The sequence below is a fragment of the Salvelinus sp. IW2-2015 genome, linkage group LG2 (genome assembly GCF_002910315.2).
Source record: "Salvelinus sp. IW2-2015 linkage group LG2, ASM291031v2, whole genome shotgun sequence".
NCBI lineage: Eukaryota > Metazoa > Chordata > Actinopteri > Salmoniformes > Salmonidae > Salvelinus > Salvelinus sp. IW2-2015.
Window position 1 is genome coordinate 40560628 of NC_036839.1, and position 27125 is coordinate 40587752.

The window sequence follows — 27125 nt, forward strand, 5'->3', positions numbered from 1 at the left end:
TATGTAGTAGAAAGCGATGGGTTAGAAGAAGCCTACATAACCATCCCAGAAAGTAAAACTGAACGTCCATGTATGGCTAGCTATGTAAACTTGAACATTGATTTATCCTGCAATAGATGTGGTTCAATTGGTAACAAGCATTTTTTTGTCTTATAATGCCTCTTAAGGGGAAAGTAATCTAAAAGTAACTTAATGTAATCATATTACGTTACTAAGTTTGGGTAATCCAAAAGTTGCATTACTAATTACCATTTTGGACAGGTAACTGTAAAGGATTACATTTAGAAAGTAACCTTCCCAACCCTGCTTGAGACATAATGTACATTAGATTCAAATGCTAGTAGAGTTATTATATTTGCCCAGCAAATTCATTCTTTGTTCAGTACTTCTCTGCAGGGCGGTGCACTCCTTGGAACGTCTGCACTAATTCTCAATGTCTCTGGGTGTAACAGAAATCTAAATCCGGAGGTTCTTGTTGTAAGCAATAACATCTGGCTGGTGACTCAGCATTGCAGACTGGACCAGAAACTCCCTAGCAGGGCAATAAAGTACCATATATAACTGGGAAATATAATTTTGTCTAAGGGAGTTAAAAAAGAACTTAACAGAGATGGATTTGTCTTCTGTCATTTATTCTCAACATATGTTTTTCGCCCGCACTGCAGCGGTCTGTATGACCATAATTATGACGGCAAGATGTAGTGTGTTTTCACAGTTATTTTACTTTTGTTTTATCTATTTCACTTGCTTTGGCAGTGTAAACATACGTTTCCCATGCCAAATAAGCCTCTAAATTGAATTGAATAAATAGCATCTATTTAATTCAGTTATGTGGACATGATCAAATATACTCCTACGCTAGTACTCTATTTAAAAAGGAAGGGCTACAACTATGGCAATGGTGACTACAGTACACAGAAACAGGAGGGAGGAGCGTAGAGTCGGGGGTGGAAGGGAGGGTCCAAAATATTTTTGTGTGGCTACGATCTTCCATGAGCAACATTTTGCTTAACACGATTGGTCGGCGGTGACAAAATGGGCGGTTCTACAGGAAAGCGAACGCCTACGGTCTCTGGTGAAAGCGTCAACATCAAATAAACTTGTATCAGCTGTTTAGACCATTCTACTCACATCCACTGATAAAAAAGTCAGCGACGAAGAGAGACCGTAGTCTGCTACCCCAACCCTAAAAGGATTGAGATTTTTTCAGATAGGAACTCGAGGGCAGCGTCAAACCGTATTCAGGTAGCGAGCGACGCAGTTTGTTTTGTAAATAAATCAATTTCTGTGTGCAGTGTGCTGTTGTCTATATTTGGAGATTCAGCTATAACGTTACATTGCTCAACTATAGTAGGCCTACGTGGAACATAAACCTGCCCATTAGGATGGATACTGGTAAACACTGAATTTACAATGCCAGCATCATCGTAGCACCTGCTGTTTGTGTTTAATTAAATATTTTGCCTCACCTAGCCGTAAAGTGATATATTCAATGCCTAACGTCGTTAACTATATGTGGAGGGCAACCTTGCTGAACTTGATTAGGCTATGCATGTTGCATGCATGGAATTCTAGGTCGTCTGTCTTGTGATTTAGGACAAGTCGTCATCATCACCAACTGATATGTAACCATGGCAGCGCTTGACTGGACAGGAGCTCACGGTTGCTGAGTACAGGCATTTCAACATTTCTACTGCTTCATCTCCTGTTCCTCTTATAGTATATTAGCTCAAAAGTATTGTGGAGCTCCTGCACCTAAATATAAACAGTACCGGCACCCAAAATGAGTACCGGCACTTATACAGTCAAGCACTGTATGTAAACCGTGTCACAGCCCCTCTCCCACCCTCTCTCTTCACAGGAAATATGAACTCCCTACCGGGAAGGAGTGTGTCACTGTGCAGAATCACCACAGTGGGCGCTATGAGGGTCCTCGTGGGTGCACCAGGTCACCCTGTCACGATGGCCCGTGCGACTTGCCTTGAGACTGTCAGAGTGTGTCACTCGGGCTCGAGCTGCAAGGGCAGCGTCAACACCAAGAAGCGTGGTTATGACATTACCAGAAACCCACACCTGAACAAGGTAAAGCCCTGGATCAAGGTCCGCCAACTGGCGGCTGTGATTTTATTTGGTCCCCCAAGTTTTCTGAGCAAAAAATGTTTAATATTTATTTTCATAAAATTGTTGGACATAAAAGACTGTAAAAACACCAGCAGATCAGCTCCAAGTGATTTTAATTTAGGAAATCTGTTCCAAAGTATTCCCACACATCATAGAGAGATATACACTGAGTGTACAAAACATTAAAGTGGAACTGACAGCATTTTAATTACTTTGCAGATATGAAACAAACAGACAATAATATCAGTAAAACATGTCAAATTCCCAGTTTTATGCTACAAAACCAACTTTATCAGAGGATTTAAAAATAGTTTGTTTCACTCAAAATTCCATGACATACAGTAAGGAATTGTTGGAAAAATACAGTGCATTTGGATAGTATTCAGACCCCTTGACTTTTTAAAAATGTTGTTACGTTATAGCCTTATTCTAAAATTAATTAAATTGTTTTTTCCCCTCATCAATATACACACAAACAATACCCCATAATGACAAAGCAAAAACAGGTTTTTAAAAATGTTTGCAAATGTATTAAAAATAAATAACTAAAATATCCCATTTACATAATTATTCAGACCCTTTACTCAGTACTTTGTTGAAGCACTTTTGGCAGCAATTACAGTCTCAAGTCTTCTTGGGTATGACACAAGATTGGCACACCTGTATTTGGGGAGTTTCTCCCATTCTTCTCTGCAGATCCTCTCAAGATCTGTCAGGTTGGATGGGGAGCATCGCTGCTCAGCTATTTTCAGGTCTCTCCAGAGATGTTAGATCTGGTTCAAGTCCAGGCTCTGGCTGGGCCACTCAAGGACATTCAGAGACTTGTCCTGAAGCCACTCCTGCGTTGTCTTGGCTGTGTGCTTAGGGTCGTTGTCCTGTTGGAAGGTGAACCTTCGCCCCCAGTCTGAGGTCCTGAGCGCTCTGGAGCAGGTTTTCATCAATGATCTCTCTGTACTTTGTTCCATTCATCTTTCCCTCCATCCTGACTAGTCTCCCAGTCACTGCCGCTGAAAAACATCCCCACAGCGTGAATCTGCCACCACCATGCTTCACCGTAAGGATAGTGGCAGGTTTCCTCCAGATGTGACGCATGGCATTCAGGCCAAAAGGTTCATTCTTGGTTTCATCAGACCAGAAAATCTTGTTTCTCATGGTCTGAGAGTCCTTTACGTGCCTTTCAGTAAACTCCAAGCAGGCTGTCATGTGCCTTTTACTGAGGAGTGGCTTCTGTCTGGCCACTCTAACATAAAGGCTGGATATTTTCATTTTTTTATTTAACTTTTATTTAACCAGGTAGGCCAGTTGAGAACAAGTTCTCATTTACAACTGCGACCTGGCCAAGATAAAGCAAAGCAGTGTGACACAAACAACAACACCGAGTTACACATGGAATAAACAAACATACAGTCAATAACACAATGGAAAAATATATATACAGTGTGTGCAAATGAGGTAAGATAAGTAAGGCAATAAATAGGCCATAGTGGTGAAATAATTACAATTTAGCAATTAAACACAAGTAGAGATACTGGGGTGCAAAGGAGCAAAAAAATAAATAACAGTATGGGGATGAGGTAGTTGGATGTGCTGTTTACAGATGGGCTATGTACAGGTGCAGTGATCTGTGAGCTGCTCTGACAGCTGGTGCTTAAAGTTAGAGAGGGAGATATGAGTCTCCAGCTTCAGTGATTTTTGCAATTCGTTCCAGTCATTGGCAGCAGAGAACTGGAAGGAAAGGCGGACAAAGGAGGAATTGGCTTTGGGGCTGACCAATGACATATACTTGCTGGAGCGCGTGCTACGGGTGGGTGCTGCTATGGTAACCATGGGCTGAGATAAGGCGGGGCTTTACCTAGCAAAGACTAGGTGACCTGGATGACCTGGAGCCAGTGGGTTTGGTGACGAATATGAAGCGAGGGCCAGCCAACGAGAGCATACAGGTCACAGTGGTGGGTAGTATATGGGGCTTTGGTGACAAAACGGATGCCACTGTGATAGACTGCATCCAATTTGCTGAGTAGAGTGTTGGAGGCTATTTTGTAAATGACATCGCCGAAGTCAAGGATCGGTAGGATAGTCAGTTTTACGAGAAAATGTTTGGCAGCATGAGTGAAGGATGCTTTGTTGCGAAATAGGAAGCTGATTGTAGATAACATTTTTTTGGAGTGCTGCAGAGATAGTTGTCCTTCTGGAAGGTTCTCCCATCTCCACAAAGGAACTCTGTACTTCTGTCAGAGTGACCATCGGGTTCTTGGTCACCTCCAAGACCAAGGCCCTTCTCCCCCGGTTGTTCAGGTTGGGTAGGTGGCCAGCTCTAGGAAGAGTCTTGGTGGTTCCAAACTTCTTACATTTAAGAATGATTGAGGCCACTGTGTTCTTGGGGACCTGCAATGCTGCAGAAATATTTTGGTATCCAACCCCAGATCTGTGCCTAGACACAATCCTGTCTCTGAGCTCTACGGACAATTCCTTGGACCTCATCGCTTGGTTTTTCCTCTGACACGCACTGTCAACTGTGGGACCTTATATAGACAGGTGTGTGCCTTTCCAAATCATGTCCAGTCAATTGAATTTACCACAGGTGGACTCCAATCAAGTTGTAGAAACATCTCAAGGATAATCAATGGAAACAGGATGCACCTGAGCTCAATTTCGAGTCTCATAGCAAAGGGTCTGAATACTTATGTTAATAAGGTGTTTCTGTTTTCGCTTTGTCATTGTGGGCTATTCTGTGAGATTGTACCCTCTGGTTCTTGCCATGAGGGAGATCTTTGTGGGCTATACTCAGCCTTCTTCTTAGGGTAGTAAGTTGGCGGACTGCGGATATCCCTCTAGTGGTTGTGGCTGTGCTTTGGCAAAGTGGGTGGGGTTATATCCTGCCTGGTTGGCCCTGTCCGGGGGTATTGTCGGATGGGGCCACAGTGTCCCAGACCCCTCCTATTTCAGCCTCCAGTATCTATGCTGCAATAGTTTATGTGTCGGGGGGCTAGGGTCATTCTGTTATATCTGGTGTAATTTGCCTGTCTTATCAGGTGTCCTGTGTGAATTTAAGTACGCTCCCTCTAATTCTCTCTCTCTCCATCCCGGAGGACCTGAGCCCTGGGACCATGCTCCAGGACTACCTGGCCTGATGACTCCTTGCTGCCACAAATTCACCTGGTCGTGCTGCTTCTCCAGTTTCAACTGTTCTGCCTGCGGCTATGGAACCCTGACCTGTTCATGGGACGTGCTACCTTGTCCCAGACCTGCTGTTTGACTCTCTCTCTCTACCGCACCTGCCTTCTCGATCTCTTGAATGCTCTGCTATGAGCGGGCAGGTAGCCTAGTGGTTAGAGCGTTGGGCCGGTAACCGAAAGGTTGCTAGATCGAACCCTGAGCTGACAAGGTAAAAATCATCTGCCCCTGAACAAAGTAATTCTGCCCCTGAACAAGGCAGTTAACCCACTGTCCTAGGCCGTCATTGTAAATAAGAATTTGTTCTTAACTGACTTGCCTAGCTAAATAAATGTACAAAAAATGTTTCATAATAAAAATGAAAAGCCAAATGACATTTACTCCTCTAGGGAGTTTTTCCTAGCCACCGTGCTTCTACATCTGCATTGCTTGCTGTTTGGGGTTTTAGGCGTTCTGTATAGCACTTTGTCACATCGGCCAATTTAAAAAGGGCTTCATAAAAAAAATTGGATTGATTAAATTTGATTGATTGTGAGGAGAACATTTAATTGAATCCATTTTAGAATAAGGCTGACACACACACACACACACACAGATTAATCGAGTTAAAGTAAACCTGTCAGATAGCGTAGCAGTAACGGCCCAAAAGTAAACCCCTTAAGAAACAGCTGACCAGCGACCGCAATTACACCTTCAGTCTACACTGACCTCCAGAGAGAGAGAGAGAGAGAGAGAGAGAGAGAGAGAGAGAGAACTGTAGAATGCAGATAAAGATCATACTAAAAACACTTGTGTTCTGATTAACATGAAGGCTTCTGCACTATAAAATTAAAATGCCTGGTGTACAAAACATGCTATAAAAAGGCTACCAGGTGTTTTGAGCTTTTTCCTCACAGAAAGTGCAGAATAGCAGTTTTAACAATGGACAATTCCTGTTCAGTTTAGCCTTATTGGCGTCAACACAATAACCTGAAATCCCTGGACAATGTGTGAATAGGAGCTGATGGACTACATAGTTCAGTTATAGAACTACAATTGTTCAGATTAATGGAAGTGACTTTAACATCCGGACTGAGACCGACAGCTACGAGAGCTAACATTGTAACTTTCTTAATTTTATTTAACCTCGTTAAAAGATAATACCAGTTGTGATTACTAACCTGAGGCACAATCCTACTGTGTGTATCACATGACCCAATTTGGACCAGGTTATAGACAGCTTATAGAGAGGCTATTGAGAGCCTATAGAGAGGATATAGAGAGCCTATAGAGAGGCTATAGAGAGGATATAGACAGGATATAGACAGGATATAGACAGGATATAGAGAGGATATAGACAGCCAATAGAGAGCCTATAGAGAGGATATAGACAGCCAATAGAGAGCCTATAGAGAGGATATAGAGAGGCTATGGAGAGGATATAGAGAGGATATAGACAGCCAATAGAGAGGCTATAGAGAGGCTACAGAGAGGATATAGAGAGGCTATAGAGAAGATATGGAGAGGATATAGACAGGATATAGAGAGGCTATAGAGAGGCTACAGACAGGATATGGAGAGGATATAGACAGGATATAGAGAGGCTATAGAGAAGATATGGAGAGGATATAGACAGGATATAGAGAGGCTATAGAGAGGCTACAGAGAGGATATGGAGAGGATATAGACAGGATATAGAGAGGCTATAGAGAGGATATAGAGAAGATATCGAGAGGATATAGACAGGATATAGAGAGGCTATAGAGAGGATATAGAGAAGATATCGAGAGGATATAGAAAGGCTATAGAGAGCCTAATATTACCCTTAAAACTACTACTACTACTTACTACTACTTTTAATGTTGTACCTATCAATTGTCCTATTAGCAATCACCTATATTAGCAAACGTATTTCTGTTCAAACTTCAAATTGTTCTAGTGGGTCTCTATTGGTTATTTATTTATTGCAATGAACGATATCAGCAAAATGTCCATGATAAGTGGTCAGTTGGGTCAGTGTCGATAGTTTTCTGTTTATCGTCCCAGCTCTAACAGACAGCCTATAGAGGCTATAGATTACTTGTTGGTTATTACTGCATTGTCGGAACTAGAAGCACAAGCATTTCGCTACACTCACATTAACATCTGCTAACTATGTGTATGTGACAAATAAATTTGATTTGATTTGATTTTGAGAACCCAGGGCCCATTTTAACTTACATCTGCAAGGGCTAACATGATCAGAATCAGAAACATATTTGCATTTCATTCTTCAACCTTTGTTAGGGGTCAGCAACAAGCGCACACGTTTTGTTTTGCCCCCCCCACCCCCGGAAAATAACCAGGAATTCAGCCCAAGTACTCCCCCCCCCAAAAAAAGATATACAGTTGAAGTCAGAAGTTTACATACACCTTAGCCAAATACATTTAAACTCCGTTTTTCACAATTCCTGATATTTAATTCTAGTAAATTCTAGAATTCTAGGATCACCACTTTATTTTAAGAATGTGAAATGTCAAAATAATAGTAGATAGAATGATTTATTTCAGCTTGTATTTCTTTCATCACATTCCCAGTGGTTCAGAAGTTTACATACACTCAACTAGTATTTGGTAGCATTGCCTTTAAATTGTTTAAATTGGGTCAAACGTTTCAGGTAGCCTTCCACAAGCTTCCCACAATAAGTTGGGTGAATTTTGGCCCATTCCTCCTGACAGAGCTGTTTTAACTCAGTCAGGTTTGTAGGCCTCCTTGCTCACACACGCTTTTTCAGGTCTGCTCACAAATTTTCTATGGGATTGAGGTCAGGGCTTTGTGACTCCAATACCTCGACTTTGTTGTCCTTAAGCCATTTTGCCACAACTTTGGAAGTATGCTTGGGGTCCATTGTCCATTTGGAAGACCCAATTGCAACCAAGCTTTAACTTCCTGACTGATGTCTTGAGATGTTGCTTCAATATATCCACATAATTTCCCTCCTTCATGATGCCATTTATTTTTGTGAAGTGCACCAGTCCCTCCTGCAGCAAAGCACCCCACAACATGATGCTGCCACCCCGTGCTTCTCGGTTGGGATGGTGTTTCTTCGGCTTGCAAGCCTCTCCCTTTTTCCTCCAAACATAACGATGTCATTATGGCCAAAAGTTCTATTTTTGTTTCATCAGACCAGAGGACATTTCTCCAAAAAGTACGATCTTTGTCCCCATGTGCAGTTGCAAACCGTAGTCTGGCTTTTCTATGGCGGTTTTGGAGCAGTGGCTTCTTCCTTGCTGAGTGGACTTTCAGGTTATGTCGATAAAGGACTCGTTTTACTGTGGATATAGATACTTTTGTACCTGTTTCCTCCAGCATCTTCACAAGGTCCTTTGCTGTTGTTCTGGGATTGATTTGCACTTTTCGCACCAAAGTACGTTCATCACTAGGAGACAGAACACGTCTCCTTCCTGAGTGGTATGACGGCTGTGTGGTCCCATGGGGTTTATACTTGCGTACTATTGTTTGTACAGATGAACGTGGTACCTTCAGGCGATTGCTCCAAGGATGAACGAACTTGTGGAGGTTACCATTATTTTTCTGAGGTCTTGGCTGATTTCTTTTGATTTTCCCATGATGTCAAGCAAAGAGGCACTGAGTTTGAAGGTAGGTCTTGAAATACATCCACAGGTACACCTCCAATTGACTCAAATTATGTTAATTAGCCTATCAGAAGCTTCTAAAGCCAGCCCTATAATCTCAATGTCCTGAATGAGAGCAGTGGCTTTTCATCTGATGGCACTGTGGTGTTCTAGGGGCAGGAATCATCAACGAGATTCAGCCCCGGGCCGATTTTTTCTTGAGCGATGGTCAGAAGGCCTGAACATAAATAATTTGTTGACTAATAATAATAATAATAATTCCAAACCTTACCTTTGTATTTGATCACATACACTGAGTGTACAAAACATTAAGAACACCTTCCTAAAATTGAGTTGCATCCCCCTTGCCCTTAGAACAGGTTAATTAGCCAGGGTATGCACTCTACAAGGTGTTCGAAAGCGTTCCACAGGGATGCTGGCCCATGTTGACTCCAATGCTTTCCACAGTTGTGTCAAGATATCTGAATGTCCTTTGGATGGTGGACCATTCTTGATACAAACGGGAAACTGTTGTGTGAAAAACCCAGCAGCATTGCAGTTCTTGACACAAACCGGTGCGCCTGGCACCTACTACCATACCCCATTTAAAGGCACTTAAATATTTTGTCTTGCCCATTCACCCTCTGAATGGCACAGATACACAGTCCGTGTAAATACCACGGGAGCCTTCTTACTTATAGGAACTTCACAGTCCTATTGGTGAAACAACCATGAAAAGGTAGTCTCTCTCTCCCTCAGTTGCCTATGTCCATCAACAACAGCAAGATCAACAACTAGCTAATGCCAGCCAGAACGAGATGAGCTAATGTCTAACGAGAGAACATTTGATAAACCCTCTCAAACATTTACAGCTAGTTGGTCGTCAAAATTACACTAATAAACGATGGGGAATAGTAGCCTGCTCGTCCTTCTGCAGCTTGCCCACGTTTTGACAACTGACTGGGAACTTGCCTGCCCACCCATTTGATCGATACCAAATACATTTTATTGACAACTAAGAGATATACTAACTGTGGATAACAGTCTTTCAAGTTCCGCATAGCTAGCTAGCAAAGCGATTCACATTTCTTGCTAGCTAACCAAATGACACCTGCATCTCTAGAAGTCGCCACCGAAAAACGATATGAGGGGAAAAAGTTGGTCACTCACTCACTACTCCAATAACATCACATCCTCCTAGTAGCTAGCTAGCTAAGGTTAGACTCCGTGTTATTAGCTTGCTAAATAAATAATGAATGCAGCATTGCTGTATGGTGCACTCAAACCCTCTTGTAGTTGAGTAGCCAGCCTAGACTACTGCTCAAATGTTGCTTTAAAAGGCCTACATGTTTGTCCTTTGCATGGTGTTTTGTTGCAGATTTAGGTTTTTGGTTATAATTTTTTTAACGAAGCCAGACACACATTTTAGTAGCCTAGCTAGGACTGTGGCATTTCTGTAAAATTTCCCTCTGTTGCGCGTTGTAAACGGGACACATGAAAGCAGCACAATTGAAGTTGAATTACCCGATGCGAGCACATCAGGCTGTAATTTCATAAAGTCGAGGACTCAACTGTTGACTAATTTATACTCGCTTGTGTGTCTGTGTGTGAATCCTTTTATCTTATAACTTTTTGACGAACAAGACTACATTTTCTGTAGGCTACAGCAATGACCCGAATATCAGCGGTGCTGGAGTAGTCTACACTGTTGTCGGATAGTTCCAGCCAAAATGGGACATCGAACCTTTGATTGATTTTACTTCGATTTAAATCCTCTTCTCAAACAAGATGTGACTCTTTTCAACGAACAGACTAATACCTTTAGAATATCCATGTCGTTCAGGATAGCCGGGAGAGAGGACGCCAAGTGGRTTTCTGCGAATGGAATTTATTTGTTGTGAATTGTTTTGAATATGTTACTCCGAAGTGAGTTTGCTTTTTGTTTGTCTCCATTTGTCACGGACCTTTAATTTGGAATCTATCTACAAAATCCAGATCGTCAAGGGAAACCCAGAGCGAGGATTCTACAAATTCAGAGAGCTCACAGAAGGGGATTTAAATTGTGTTTTTTGTGCTCCGGGAGAAGCGAGAATCATAGAAAGAAATTAATGTTTGGGCTCCCGAGTGGCGCAGTGGTCTAAGGCACTGCATCTCAGTGCAAGAGGCATCACTACAGATTCGATTCCAGGCTGTATCACAACCGGCCGTGATTGGGAGTCCCATAGGGCGGCGCACAATTGGCCCAGAGTCGTCCGGGTTAGGGCGTCATTGTAAATAAGAATTTGTTCTTAAATGATTTGCTTAGTTAAATAAAAATATTTTAAAAACCTGTTGGAACTGAAACTTGGCAAGGACATTTAGCATACATGTTTAAACTTTAGGTCTGGTAGAAGATTTGGTCAGTGCCATTAGTGATGATATGATACAGCACCGTTTGTCTTGCTGTGACTTGTAGTGCAGCACAACGCGGACGGTATGGTAGCGGGCCAAAATTAATTGACAACCCTAATCATTGCGCGGGCCGGATAGAAATGTGTCACGCCTTGTGTTTTGACACGTGTGCTACTCTATTAGCCACGTTTTGACTGACTTGTGATCTTTGCCTTCGCTAGTTTGATTGTATTGACATTCCCTTAGTTACAGTAGGCTGTTTTTGTTCAAAATATTGAGTCATTGAAACTGAAACAGTACATCCCGAATGGGTGCAGGTAGCAAACAATGTACCAGGCCAGCTTTGATCTACAACCTGACAGCAATATTATACATGTATTGGTGAATTATATTAATCAAGCATTGAACTGCATCCATCTACAGTGCATTCGGAAAGTATTCAAACCCCTTGAATTTTTTTCTCTCATTTTGTTACTTTACAGCCTTATTCTAAAATTGATTCAATAAAAAATGCCCCTCTTCAATCTACACACAAACCCCCATAATGACAAAGCAAAAACATGTTTTTAGACATTTTTGGTGTAATTGCGGTCGCTAGTCAGCTGTTTCCTTAAGGGGTTTACTTTTGGGCCTGTTACTGCTACGCTATCTGACAGGTTTACTTTAACTCGATTAATCTGTGTGTGTGTGTGTGTGTGTCAGCCTTATTCTAAAATGGATTCAATTAAATGTTCTCCTCATCAATCAATCAAATTTAATCAATCCAATTTTTTTATGAAGCCCTTTTTAAATTGGCCGATGTGACAAAGTGCTATACAGAACCGCCTAAAACCCCAAACAGCAAGCAATGCAGATGTAGAAGCACGGTGGCTAGGAAAAACTCCCTAGAGGAGTAAATGTCATTTGGCTTTTCATTTTTTATTATGAAACATTTTTTGTACATTTATTTAGCTAGGCAAGTCAGTTAAGAACAAATTCTTATTTACAATGACGGCCTAGGAACAGTGGGTTAACTGCCTTGTTCAGGGGCAGAATTACTTTGTTCAGGGGCAGATGATTTTTACCTTGTCAGCTCAGGGATTCGATCTAGCAACCTTTCGGTTACCGGCCCAACGCTCTAACCACTAGGCTACCTGCCGCCTCATAGCAGAGCATTCAGAGATCGAGAAGGCAGGTGCGGTAGAGAGAGAGAGTCAAACAGCAGGTCTGGGACAAGGTAGCACGTCCCATGAACAGGTCAGGGTTCCATAGCCGCAGGCAGAACAGTTGAAACTGGAGAAGCAGCACGACCAGGTGAATTTGTGGCAGCAAGGAGTCATCAGGCCAGGTAGTCCTGAGGCATGGTCCCAGGGCTCAGGTCCTCCGGGATGGAGAGAGAGAGAATTAGAGGGAGCGTACTTAAATTCACACAGGACACCTGATAAGACAGGCAAATTACACCAGATATAACAGAATGACCCTAGCCCCCCGACACATAAACTATTGCAGCATAGATACTGGAGGCTGAAATAGGAGGGGTCTGGAGACACTGTGGCCCCATCCGACAATACCCCCGGACAGGGCCAACCAGGCAGGATATAACCCCACCCACTTTGCCAAAGCACAGCCCCCACACCACTAGAGGGATATCCGCAGTCCGCCAACTTACTACCCTGAGAGAAGGCTGAGTATAGCCCACAAAGATCTCCCTCATGGCAAGAACCAGAGGGTACAATCTACACACAATAGCCCATGATGACAAAGCAAAAACAGAAATACCTTATTTACATAAGTATTCAGACCCTTTGTTATGAGACTCGAAATTAAGCTCAGGTGCATCCTGTTTCCATTGATCATCCTTGAGATGTTTCTACAACGTGATTGGAGTCCACATGTGGTAAATTCAATTGATTGGACATGATTTGGAAAGGCACACACCTGTCTATATAAGGTCCCACAGTTGACAGTGCATGTCAGAGCAAAAACCAAGCGATAAGGTCAAAGGAATTGTCRGTAGAGCTCCGAGACAGGATTGTGTCTGCACAGATCTGGGGAAGAGTACAAAAAAAATTCTGCCGCATTGKAGGTCCCCAWGAACACAGTGGCCTCAATCATTCTTAAATGGAAGAAGTTTGGAACCACCAAGACTCTTCCTAGAGCTAGCCACCCGGCCAAACTGAGCAATCGGGGGAGAAGGGCTTTGGTCAGGTAGGTGACCAAGAACTTTGTCCTGAATGCCAAGCGTCACGTCTGGAGGAAACATGGCACCATCCCTACGGTGAAGTATGGTGGCAGCAACATCATGCTGTGTGGATGTTTTTCAACAGCAGGGACTGGGAGACTAGTCAGGATCGAGGAAAAGATGAACGGAGCAAAGTACAGAGAGATCCTTGATGAAAACCTGCTCCAGATTGTCAGGACCTCAGACTGGGCTGAAGGTTCACCTTCCAACAGGACAACAACCCTAAACACACAGCCAAGACATCGCAGGAGTGGCTTCGGGACAAGTATCTGAAAGTCCTTGAGTGGCCCAGCCAGAGCCCGGACTTAAACCTGATTGAATATCTCTGGTGAGACCTGAAAATAGCTGTGCAGTGATGCTCAAAAACCAACCTGACAGAGGATCTGCAGAGAAGAATGGAAGAAACTCCCCAAATACAGGTGTGCCAAGCTTGTAGTGTCATACTCAAGAAGACTCAAGGCTGTAATTGCTGCCAAAGGTGCGTCAACAAAGTACTGAGTAAAGGGTCTAAATACTTATGTTAATGTGATATTTCAGAATTAAATTTTTATACATTTGTCAAATACATTTTTGCTTTGTCATTATGGGATAGTGTGTGTAGATTGATGAGGGGGCAAAACAATGTAATCAATGTTAGAATAAGGCTGTAACAAAATGTGGAAAAATTCAAGGGTCTGAATACTTTCTTGAATGCAATGTATAAGTATACGAATAATGTATTTCCATTTTGTATTTTTTGTGTGTTAGTTGTATGTGTTGTTGAAATAATTATGTTTGTTTGCACTTTAATTTAGTTAGTGTGAAGCTAAGTTGTAGAATGATAATGATCATTAATCTTATCAAACTCCCGCTTCATACCAACTCTAACGCAGTCCCATTCACCTTTCAACGTATTGAATGATTTGACGATGMGTCACACCATCAAACAGTTCTTAGGTTCCTTAAACAATGCGCTCTCAAGTTCAGTTCATTCATATTCCCCACTTGTAATCACACTGAAATGAGGAAGTGGATTAGGTTCCATTTAAAGGTTAACATCTCATAGTTGGAGAGTGTCACTGTGATTGACACATTAATAGGCGTTTATTATTAATGGAAACCAAACCACAGGTGCAAGTGTCACATTACACTATCACAACTTTACATAGTGACACTGGTATATTTACTGTAGCAAGTTGGTGAACAGTTTTTATTTTGTGATTTATTTCCATGACGGTCCTCTCTGGCTTTCAGAATAATTCTTTCCGTTGAAGAAAAAAGAGGTAGAGCGAGTGTGTGAGAGAGAGGAAAGAAGATATTAGAAGGGAGTTCACAGGGGAGGGAATTCAGGCTCCTATCCCATTGGACAGAATAAATAGATGACCTCCACTCCCCTAAGCGCTCAAACACACCCCTCCAGAATACTGACATGACAAAGTAGAGTGGCACTAACCACAACCAGATCTCAAAGTCACGACCCAATCAGCTCGCTGAGCAACCGTAAGAATTTCCCTTCATGCAATAGGCCTAATAAAGGAATGCTAAACACATGATCAGAACCACAACATAGCTAAAGCACCACAGCTTCTTTATCGAAAGACAATAATTGTAAATACCTGATAGCTGGGTGTTTATGTGAGCAACAGCTAGCTAGACCAATGCTACAACATTGGAGCGATTGATCCTAATGTTGGATGTGTGGTCCTCCATCCCCCCCGTAGGGCATGGCCTTCACCCTGCAGGAGCGCCTGCAGCTGGGCATCCACGGCCTGCTGCCCCCAGTCTTCCTCTCCCAGGATGTCCAGGTGCTCCGTATCATGAGGAGCTACGAGGGCCGCAACCCCCTCGACAAGTGAGCACACACACACACACACAGAGTCAAATAATACACTTACATATACAAACAAACAAACACACAGACACACAACACACAATGGCTAAAAATGCACATACAAACAGAAATACGGAAACTTTCCTCCCCCTCATTATCACTAATCACTATCATCACTAGCACTATCATCACTATTACTATAATCACCATCATCACTATTACTATCATCCCTATCATCACTATTACTAGCATCACTATCACTAATAACACTATCATCACTATTAGTATCATCACTATCATCACTATTACTAGCATCACTATTACTAGCATCACTATCACCACTATCACTAATAACACTATCATCACTATTAGTATCATCACTATTAGTATCATCACTATCATCACTATTACTAGCATCACTATTACTAGCATCACTATCATCACTATCACTATCATCGCTATCACTAATAACACTATCATCACTATTACTATCACTATCATCGCTATCACTAATAACACTATCATCACTATTAGTATCATCACTATTAGTATCATCACTATCACTATCATCACTATCATCATTATCACTGTCACTATCAAACCTATCACTCCAGCTCTGTGTTACCTTGTTCTAACATTTCCTGTTGCTCTCTCTCGCTCTCTCTCTATTCTCTCTCTGTTTCTCCTCTCTCTATCTCTATTTCTCTCTCTCTATTCTCTCTCTCTCTCTCTCTCTCTCTCTCTCTCTCCTCTCTCTCTCTTCTCTCTCTCTCTATCTTCTCTCTCTCTCGCTCCTATTCTCTCTCTCCCTATCTCATCTCTCTCTCTCTCTATTTCTCTCCTCCCTATCTCTATTTCTCTCTCTCTCTCATTCTCCTCTCTCTATCTCTACTTTCTCTCTCTCTCTCTCAGACATCTTGCTAATGACTTTGCAGGACAGGAATGAGAAGTTTGTGTTACCGCCTGCTGAATCTGATGTAGAGGAGTTTCATGCCCATTGTGCTATACGCCTACAGTAGGGGCTGCTGCCAACAGTACGGACTGGCCTTCAGGAGACCACGGTAGGCATGACAACACTGACACACACACCACACGTCACAAACGACCCACACTTACACACACACACACCACACACACACACAACACCACACACACACACACACACACACACACACACACACACACCACACACACACACACAACACCATCACACACACCACACCACACACACACACACACACACACATGTTCAACACACACAAACACACACCTACACACACACACACACAACACCACACCACACACACACAACACACACACACACACACAACCACACCACACACACACACACAACACACAACACACACAACATGACAGACCCCACAACACACCCATTACACACACACCACACACACACGACCACCACGTCACTCACCACACCACACCACACACCACACACAACACACTGTGACAGACACACACAAGAACACCACCCATACACACACACACACACCACCACACCACACTCACCACACACACACACACACACACACACACACACACACACACACACACACACACACACACACACACACACACACACACACACATGTACAACACACAACAAACACACACCCATACACACACACACACACACACCCACACTCACACCACACACACACACACACACACACCACACACACCACACACACACACAACAACACAACTGCTACACCGACACACTACAAAACAACACACCCTACACACCACACACACACACACCACACCACACATCACACACACACACACACACACACACACACACACACACACACACACAACACACACACAGAGAGAGAGAGAGAGAGACAGGGCATTGTTGTGTGATAATTAGTGCCAGTGAAAGAACTTGTTTTTCAACCACTCCACACATTCTGTCAACAACATTAGTTTGGCAAGGTGGTTAGGACATCTACTTTGTGCATGACACAAGTAATTTTTCCAACAATTGTTACAGACCAGAGTATTTCCAGTTAAAATTCACTCTATCACACATTCCAGTGGCCAGAAGTTACATATACTAAGTTGACTGTAGCTTTAAACAGCTTGGAAAATCCAGAAAATTATGTCATGCTTAGAAGCTTCTGATAGCTAATTTGACATCATTTGAGTCAATTGGAGGTGTACCTGTGGATGTATTGCAAGGCCTACCTGTCAAACTCAGTGCCTCTTTGCTGACATCATGGGAAAATCAAGAAAAAAAAATTGTAGACCTCCACAAGTCTGGTTCATTCTGGATCAATTTCCAAACTGCCTGAAGGTACCACATCATCTGTACAAACAATATATGCAAGTATAAACACCATGGGACCACGCAGCCACCTAAGAAACACCATCACCACCGTGAAGCACGGGGGTGGCAGCACTCGTGTTGTGGGGGTGCTTTGGCTGCCAGGAGAGACTGATGCACTTCACAAAATAGATAGCCTCATGAGGAGGGAAAATTATGGGATATATGAAGCAACATCTCAAGACATCAGTCAGGAAGTTAAAGCTTGGTCACAAATGGGTCTTCCAAAGGACAATGACCCCAAGCATACTCCAAAGTGTGGCAAAATGCTTAAGGACAACAAAGTTGAGGTACTGAGGCCATCACAAACCTGACCTCAATCCCATAAAAATCTGTGGGCAGACCTGAAAAAAAGCGTGTGCGAGCAAGGAGAACACAAACCTGACGCTCAGTGACACCAGCTCGTCAGGGGAATGGGCAAAAATTCAGCCAACTTATTGTGGGAAGCTACCCCAAACGTTTGACCAAGTTAAACAATTTAAGGGCAATGCTACCAAATACTAATTGAGTGGTGATGTAAACTTCTGACCCACTGGAATGATTAGTTGAAAGAATAAAGCGGAAATAAAGCATTCTCTCTACTATTATTCTGACATTTCACATTCTTAAAATAAAGTGGAGGTCCTAACTGACCTAAGACAGGACATTTTTACTTGGATTAAATGTCAGGAATTGTGAAAAACTGAGTTTAAATGTATTTGGCTAAGGTGTATGTAAACTTCTGACTTKAACTGTATCCCACAGAGGTCTCTTCATCACCATCCATGATAAAGGTCACATCGCCACCATGCTCAACTCCTGGCCTGAGGAGAACATCAAGGTGAGGAGTACCACACACACACACACAAGCTTTACTTTACTGCATGGTACAGGATGTGGACAGGAGGGTGTAAACAGCATAAGGCTCTTAGCTGGAGACTAGAAGTTTCATCAGGTGAACCAAACCATGTTTGTGTATTCCACAGGCCATTGTGGTGACGGACGGAGAGCGTATCCTGGGTCTGGGGGACCTGGGAAGTTACGGCATGGGCATCCCCGTGGGCAAACTGGCCCTGTACACAGCCTGTGGAGGAGTGCCACCCCAGCAGTGTCTTCCAGTGCTGCTGGACGTGGGCACCGACAACCAGGTACTTCAACTGGGACACTCTATGAGGAAACACCCAGGCCTGATAGGCCTCTGTTGGCTAATATCATGATCCTTATCATTTGACCCAGCCATATAGAAAAGGCAGTATCTTACCTAGTGAACTAAATGTGTTACTAGAAGTTGTTTAGAATTCAGGGCTCCGCTATCACTTAGTTACTTCCCTTATTTCCCTAAAGGTCCTCATCCGCAGGTTGGCATTTATTGAGATGACTCATATAGTGAATCATATATTGAGGCAGCTCTGCAGAGTGGTCACTAGCTTGCACAGCCACACCACAAAGCCATAAAATCGGATTTTAAACCTAACCTTAACCCAATCCCTGCTCCTTGTCYTAGAGTGTGAAGGTGATGATGTTTAATCTTTGATCAGGCGCTCCTGGAAGACCCCCTGTACATCGGTCTAAAGCACAAGAGGGTCAGAGGAAAGGAGTACGATGATCTCATCGATGAGTTCATGCAGGCAGTTACTGACAAGTGGGTAATGTGTGTCTGTGCGTGTGCGCGTGCGCGCGTGTGTGTGTGTGCATGTGTGTGTGTGTGTAGCTGTGTAATTTGACTATCTGACCGACCGTTCACTACTCTGCGCTGCAGGTACGGGATGAACTGTCTGATCCAGTTTGAGGATTTTGCCAACTCCAACGCCTTCCGCCTCCTCAACAAGTACCGCAACCACTACTGCACCTTCAATGATGACATCCAAGGTAATCTCTCTCTCCCTCTCTCTCTCTGGCCCTATCCAAAATCTACTCCCACCCCCTACCCGCTAGACCGGGGTAGGCAGTCATTTTTACTSAAGGGCCATATCGGGATTTCATAATTCAGCGGAGTGCCACACAGAATTTTTTCCGGGKCGATTTGTTAGTCAAAAGCAATTTGCGGGCCAGATAGAGGGCAGTAATTTAAAAATGTAAAAGTGCATTATAATTTCGACATACTTTCTATTTAGTTTCAGACGTTCAAGAGTGACCTGGATTGTTTTTTAACCCAAAATAATAAATACAAATACAAAAAAAACATTTTTGCAAACCTACCCTAGACAGTTATTGGGATTTGTAGGCTGTGTGGCTCACTGATGACCTCCTGATGACACATTATATCATTTTTTGTTTTGTTGAAAGATAGATGTGCAAAACCATTCCGATCACAACTTTACAACCCATCCCTCGTGTTTATCACCCTCTCTAACTCTCTGTCTCCCTCTCCCAGGCACAGCCTCAGTAGCAGTAGCTGGAGTCTTGGCTGCACTGAAGATCACCAAGAACAAACTGTCAGACCACACTTTTGTGTTCCAGGGAGCAGGGGAGGTAAGAGGACAAACGTGCGGATCTGTGTTAATTATAAACTCTTTGTCCAGAACTTATTAACGTTTGGAAACCTCATTCTCTTGAATCAAGCCTTGTTAGGTAACAAAAGCATGCATATGAAATGGCTTTATAATCATCATGTTGCATTGCAATGATTGGTTAGATTGGTTGGCAGCAAGATGCATCATGGGACGATGTGTCTTTTTTGACCAGGCTGCACTGGGTATCGCCCACCTGCTGATCATGGCCATGGSGAAGGAGGGAGTGTCCGCCACAGACGCCGCAAAGAATATCTGGATGGTCGACTCCAGGGGCCTCATCGTCAAGGTAACTGCAATACCATAATATCATAGCTAATCAATGTTCCCTCAAAACATTTTCGGSACTGAGCAAATTTCAGGTCTGCTGAGRGCAAACTTGAACAWTGTTAAAATTCTGTGCAACTTCCAGCACGTMTTTACTGTGAACACTGAGGCTGTACCAGCTTTAAGTTACCGTTTCAGACAGTGGTAAAGTAGGCTACTGTGGCCATTTGATCATAACGTAGGGTTACCAGAGGGGCCTATCATTCAGACTACAGTAGCAGCCAATGTGTGGTGTTCAATGTAGGCTTACATTCCATGAGACTTTTGAAAAAAACACGCAGGGCATAACATTAACCTGTTTATCCACTTGTCCTTCAGACAAGGATGTTGTTTGATGCAAGAAACCTCTTTACAGAATAAAATGCATTGTTATTCCCATACCATTATTACAGAGCTTAGAGGGAACATTGCTCCTAATATACACTTGAATAGCTTCAAAACACTGATCTGATAAGCATTCTCCTGAGCTGTCCATCTAGATATGTAGGATGTAGGATGTAGGATAGAAATATCATATGTAGAACAGTCATGCTGCACTGTCATGTAGAATAGGGAATGTCAGTCATTTGTYTCAGCAACATTCACAACATTGCTCCCTCCTAAACTGGATCCAGTAGTATGTCAGATTTACTGATGTCATCATTATGCGACCCACAGGGCAGAGGAAACCTGAACCATGAGAAGGAGGAGTTTGCCCAWGACCACGCCCACATAAAGACCCTGGAGGAGGTGGTGCACACCATCAAGCCCACTGCCATCATCGGTCAGTCCCCATGATCACCTACTGGCTCAGCTGGACTCACCTGTGTATCTAGGGCTCACCTGGGTTATGTACTAGGGCCTAAATGAGAAAACATTTTGAGTGCCACCTTTGTCTCAAAAAATGTCCCCCTATTTCGTGCCCACAGAACACGTCCCTGGTTTCTCTTGACCTTACTTTTTTTGTAGATGGTATTTTATTAGGGTCCCCATTAGCTGTTGCAAAAGCAGCAACTACTCTTCCTGGGGTCCACACAAAACATGACACATAATACAGAATGACATAATACAGAACAGTAATAGACAAGAACAGCTCAAGGACAGAACTACATAGATTTATTTGTAAAGGCACACATAGCCTACATATCAATACACACACACAAACTATCTAGGTCAAATAGGGGAGAYGCGTTGTGRCSTGAGGTGTTGCTTTATCTGTTTTTTGAAACCAGGTTTACTGTTAGTTTGAGCAARATGAGATGGAAGGGAGTTCCATACAATAATGGCTCTATATAAGACTGTACGCTTTCTTGAATTTGTTCTGGATTTGGGGACTGTGAAAAGACCCCTGGTGGCATGTCTAGTGGGTTAAGAGGGTATGTCAAAGCTGTGTGTAAGTTGACTATGCAAACCATTTGGAATTTAACACATTGTCTATTTTTGAAAAGAAGAAGTGATGCAGTCAGTCTCTCCTCAACTCTTAGCCAAGAGAGACTTGCATGCATAGTATTACACAACATGTTCTTCATAATGSCACTAAGCTCAGAAGCCGAATTGAAACGGACAGATAATCAACATTGCAGAGCATCTCAGGAACGTATGTATGTTTTGTTTCATTTTGATTGAACCTTTATTTAACTAGTCYAGTCAGTTAAGAACAAATTCGGCCCACCAAAAGGCCTCCTGCGGGGATGGGGGCTAGGATTAAAAAAAWATATATAAATATAGGACAAAACACACATCACGACAAGAGAGACAACACATCACTACATAAAGAGAGACCTAAGACAACAACATAGCAAGGCAGCAACACATGACAACACAGCATGGTAGCAACACAACATGACAACAACATGGTAGCAACACAACATGGTAGCAGCACAAAACATGGTACAAACATTATTGGGCACAGACAACAGCACAGAGGGCTAGAAGGTAGAGACAATAATACACTTAATAGACAATATCACACAAAGCAGCCACAACTGTCAGTAAGAGTGTCCATGATTGAGTCTGAATGAAGAGATTGAGATTAAACTGTCCAGTTTGAGTGTTTGTTGCAGCTCGTTCCAGTCGCTAGCTGCAGCGAGCTGAGAAGAGGAGCGACCCAGGGATGTGTGTGCTATGGGGACCTTTAACAGAATGTGACTGGCAGAACGTGTGTTGTATGTGGAGGATAAGAGGCTGCCAGTAGATATCCCAGATAGGGGGGAGGTGAGGCCTGTATTAATCTGTCCGTTTTTAAATAAGCATCAACCAGTGGGTCTTGCGACGGGTATACAGAGATGAACAGTTTACAGAGTATAGAGTGCAGTGATGTGTCCTATAAGAGCATTGGTGGCAAATCTGATGGCCAAATTGGTAAAGAACAGTACTTGTAATCACGTACTCTTTTCCTGTTGTGCAGGAGTGGCAGCCATCGCCAGGGGCGTTTACTGAAAACATTATCAAGGACATGGCGTCCTTCAACGAAGGAGGCCCATCATCTTTGCCCTGAGCAACCCACCAGCAAGGCAGAGTGCACCGCCGAGCAGTGCTACCAACTCCACCCGAGGTACTGTAACTGAACTCTGACCCTAACCTAGAGAAAGAGATTCACTCTCTGTTCCCTTGTTTGAGTGCTGCTGAATGTACGCTTTACTAAATATTCTTGTTGTTCATAGAATAGAAGGACCTGAAATAGAATTAATGCTCTCTTCATGCTTCTCCTCTCCCTCTCTCTCTCCCTCTCTCTCTGCTCTCTCTCTCTCTCTCTCTCTCTCTCTCTCTCTCTCTCTCTCTCTCTCTCTCCTCGTCTCTCTCTCTCTCTCTCTCTCTCTCTCTTCTCTCTCTCTCTTCTCTCTCTCTCTCTCTGCCTCTCTCTCTCTCTCTCTCTCTTCTCTCTCTCTCTCTCTCTCTCTCATGCTTCTCTCTTGCTCTCTCTCTCTTCTCTCTTCTCATGCTCTGCTCTCCTCTCTCTTTCTTCATGCTCTCTCTCTCTCATGCTCTCCCTCTCTCCCAGGGGCGGAGCATCTTTGCGAGTGGCAGCCCTTTTAGTAAAGTGACCCTGGCTGATGGGCGCTCCTTCATCCCCGGCCAGGGGAACAACGCCTACGTGTTCCCTGGCGTGGCGCTTGGCGTCATCGCCTGCGGGGTACGCCAAATCTCTGACGACATCTTCCTCACCACAGCTGAGGTAACTGTTTCTTTTATTTTGACATTTTCAACAAAAGACAAACTTTTGTAAAACATTTCAACGAAAGACAAATAAAGATCCCTAAATGCAGAGGTAAAGGGGAAGAGACTTGATCAAGAGAAATACACACACACACAGTCACACATACATTTTTTTCAAGTTATTTTAATCTCACATCTCAATTTCTATTTTCCTTTCCCTTCTCTTTCTGTCACCCATAATCCTCTTTCCACTCCTCATTTATTCACTTATTTTTTTCATTTCCTGTTTCTCGCTCTCTGTCTCTCTCTCTCTCTTACTCAGGCGATAGCTGACATGGTAACAGAGGAGCACCTAGCCGAAGGGAGACTCTACCCTCCCCTCAACAGCATCAGAGAGGTGTCCTTTAAGATCGCTGTCAAGGTTGGAGACTGGCACCTCCCCACAAACCATTATCAATCCCAGCATTACATTCCTAGTTCCCACCTCCACGCCGATTTGTTACTGCAGAGAAAGACACTAACTCCATATCAATACATCAGCAGTCAAACTAATTTCCCTTTCTCTCTACCAATCTGTCTACCAATCCCTCTACCAATCTCTCTACCAATCTCTCTACCAATCTCTCTACCAATCTCTCTACCAATCTCTCTACCAATCCCTCTACCAATCCCTCTACCAATCTCTCTAACCAATCTCTCTAACCAATCTCTCTACCAATCTCTTTACCAATCCCTCTACCAATCCCTCTACCAATCTCTCTACCAATCTCTCTACCAATCTCTCTACCAATCTCTCTACCAATCTCTCTAACCAATATCTCTAACCAATCTCTCTAACCAATCTCTCTACCAATCTCTCAGGTTGTGGACTATGCGTACAGACACAACATCGCCTCCCTGTACCCGGAGCCCAAGGACAAGGAGGCGTTTGTGCTCTCCCACGTCTACAGCCCAGACTACGACTCCTTCATCCAGGACACCTACAACTGGCCCCAGGACGCCATGAAAGTCCAGAACGTGTGAACTCCATCTCCCATCAGCCACCTCTATCTCCGTTGTTCGATCCCTCTCAGTACAGCAGAAGGGAGCCACATATCAGAAAACGCGCCGCCGCCTCTTCTCTCCAGCACTCGCATATTTTCACCAATCATCACTCAACGCCTTCTGAAGTTAGGTCATCAATACGAGACACTCCTTTGCCCCTAGACACTCCCCAGTGCCCATAGAAATGTACATCGTAGTTGGAGATGACCAATGCTTAGCCAGCACAGAGATCCTTTGAGGGGTATTTTTGACGGTTCATTATTTTGAAGCCTCCTTTGTCTTTTGTAATTTTTTTGTTTGTCATATCGACAACAGTGTATCCATACAGTCATACTGCCAGGTTATAGTGCCACATCATTTCATGTATAAATTGAGGCAACCCTCAAACTGTTCTATACATTCTATTTCTATGTTCCTATATTCMAATCTGGAGACAGACTATTGACATCACCACAACACCATGTTATTCTATCTGTATCCTGTGTCACCAAGGCCCTAATAACACACTCTATTGAGCTTTCTAGGCTGGTCCAGTCTGTGTGGTCTAGCTTCAATAACTAACAGGCTAAACTCTCAAATAAATTCCATAGAAGTATTACAAAAGGCAAGGACTCTCAGGCATCTATTGTAGGGTGCATCTCAGGAGTCTTACCTGGCTTTCTTCCCTTGACTCCTTTACTTCATCTTTACGGCATCTGCAAAAGTGGACATTTGAAAGCAAATTCCCATTAGACATTCACCATATCGCCTTCACCTGTCCATTGTTTTTTAATCACTCAGGATAAAAGGAGATGGGGACGAGGACCCCAGTTTTACACTATTAAGATGGGCCCCTTGTCCGGACATAAACGCACAAACCCTGATAGTGCCTGCCTCTGTTTGACCTTCTGACCTCACAATGTTATATCCTGCAGAGTCTTGTTTTTGGTTGGAGGATTCTATCAGATATTAGTAAGGAATGATATGTACAAGCCAGTTCACACTGTTCAGTACCTCCTCATTGATTTTCAAGCGTAACTCCATTATATTATTAAGTGGCATCTTGCTTCCTGTTGTCTCTGCATAATTTAGGCTACACTCCTGCCAAAGCCTGGGTTAGGACAGGGCTAGATAGACAATCTATAGAACTTCAAGCCATGTAAGGTAACACAAGCATGCATATGAAATGGCTTGATTTATCATGTTGCATGGCAGTGATTGRTTGGCAGCAGGATGCATCATGGGACTATGTCTTTTTTACCCAGGTTGCACTGGGCGTAACCCACTTGCTGATAATGGCCATGGCACCACGMACGCCACAAATACCGAAAAAAGATAAGGTTATAAGGGATATTTTATTWAAAAAATATATATAAATTAGGACTTTAAATTTATTTTCATAAACACTCCCTGTTCATCTTGTATTTTTCCTCTAGACTTTGTCACRGCTCGCCTGTTGATATGCGAGTGTCAGTAGAGTTTTAACAAGATGCATAGCTACATGGTTTTAGCCCCAATGTCACTACCAGTAGGAACTGACTTCAGGTCTGTGAGGTGCTGAAAGTTTATGTACAGAGGAATCTTTGGCAAGCACGGTGATTAGATAGATATATGATTGCCTCTTTAAGTATGTTTTTTATATAATGGAGGGGTTGCTTATTTGAGTGTTGTTTTGTATAAAGCTTTGCCTGTTTCGGTTGAGGTGTTTTTGCCAAAGGTAATAACAGAAACAGGGTGAATCTTATCTTTCCTTTTCCCCCAGAGAATATAATGCTCTGCTTAGGAGTGATGCACTACGAAAGGAATTATATTTCAGTTTTTTAAGGAAAGACTAAATGTTTTTGAAGGGAATAAAATGCACTTTTAAGTGAATATTGTAAACAAAACTACTGAGTGTTTTATTGATGATTAACACTGATTTTGCTGACGTGTGTGTTGTGTTGCATGTTGTGGTGTGATCATGTGGTGTGTGTGGTGTTGTGTGTGTGTGTGTGTGTGTGTGTGTGTGTGTGTGATGAAAGGGGATAGGAAGCAGTTGATGTCTACTAGTGATGTGAGGGTTAAATCATGACCCGCAGGTTTAGGGTCATGAAATATTGTGGATGAAGGGTATGGGGGTGGGTGGTAGGCAGGTTGATTAGAGAGAAAACAATACCTTAAATCCAATCCATAAATATATAATTTTTGTGCAATTTACTGAATAAAAACATAAAGGTGTTGGGGTAGGTTCTTTGTCGATCATTGGCTTATTGGTGAAATCAGCAAACAGACAATATCTTCTTTAAGTAAATCAKTCAAACCTTTATTAATGCAATTGCAGACAGAAGTTGACAACGGAAACACAGCACGCATGTTTCAGAGTAAGAATAAAAAAGGTKAAAGTTGCTTTAATATGCTTGCAGTCAACCCATAGTGATGCAACTGCCTACGTCAACACCTTCTACTCATGACACCAAGCCCATGCATAGACAGTTATACAAACTTGCAGGA

General features: G+C 42.9%; 1 pseudogene; it reads left to right on the forward strand.

The window, feature by feature from the left end:
• The first annotated feature begins 1049 nt into the window (after positions 1-1049).
• Positions 1050-26521, forward strand: LOC111980071 (NADP-dependent malic enzyme, mitochondrial-like; annotated as a pseudogene).
• Positions 26522-27125: the final 604 nt, after the last annotated feature.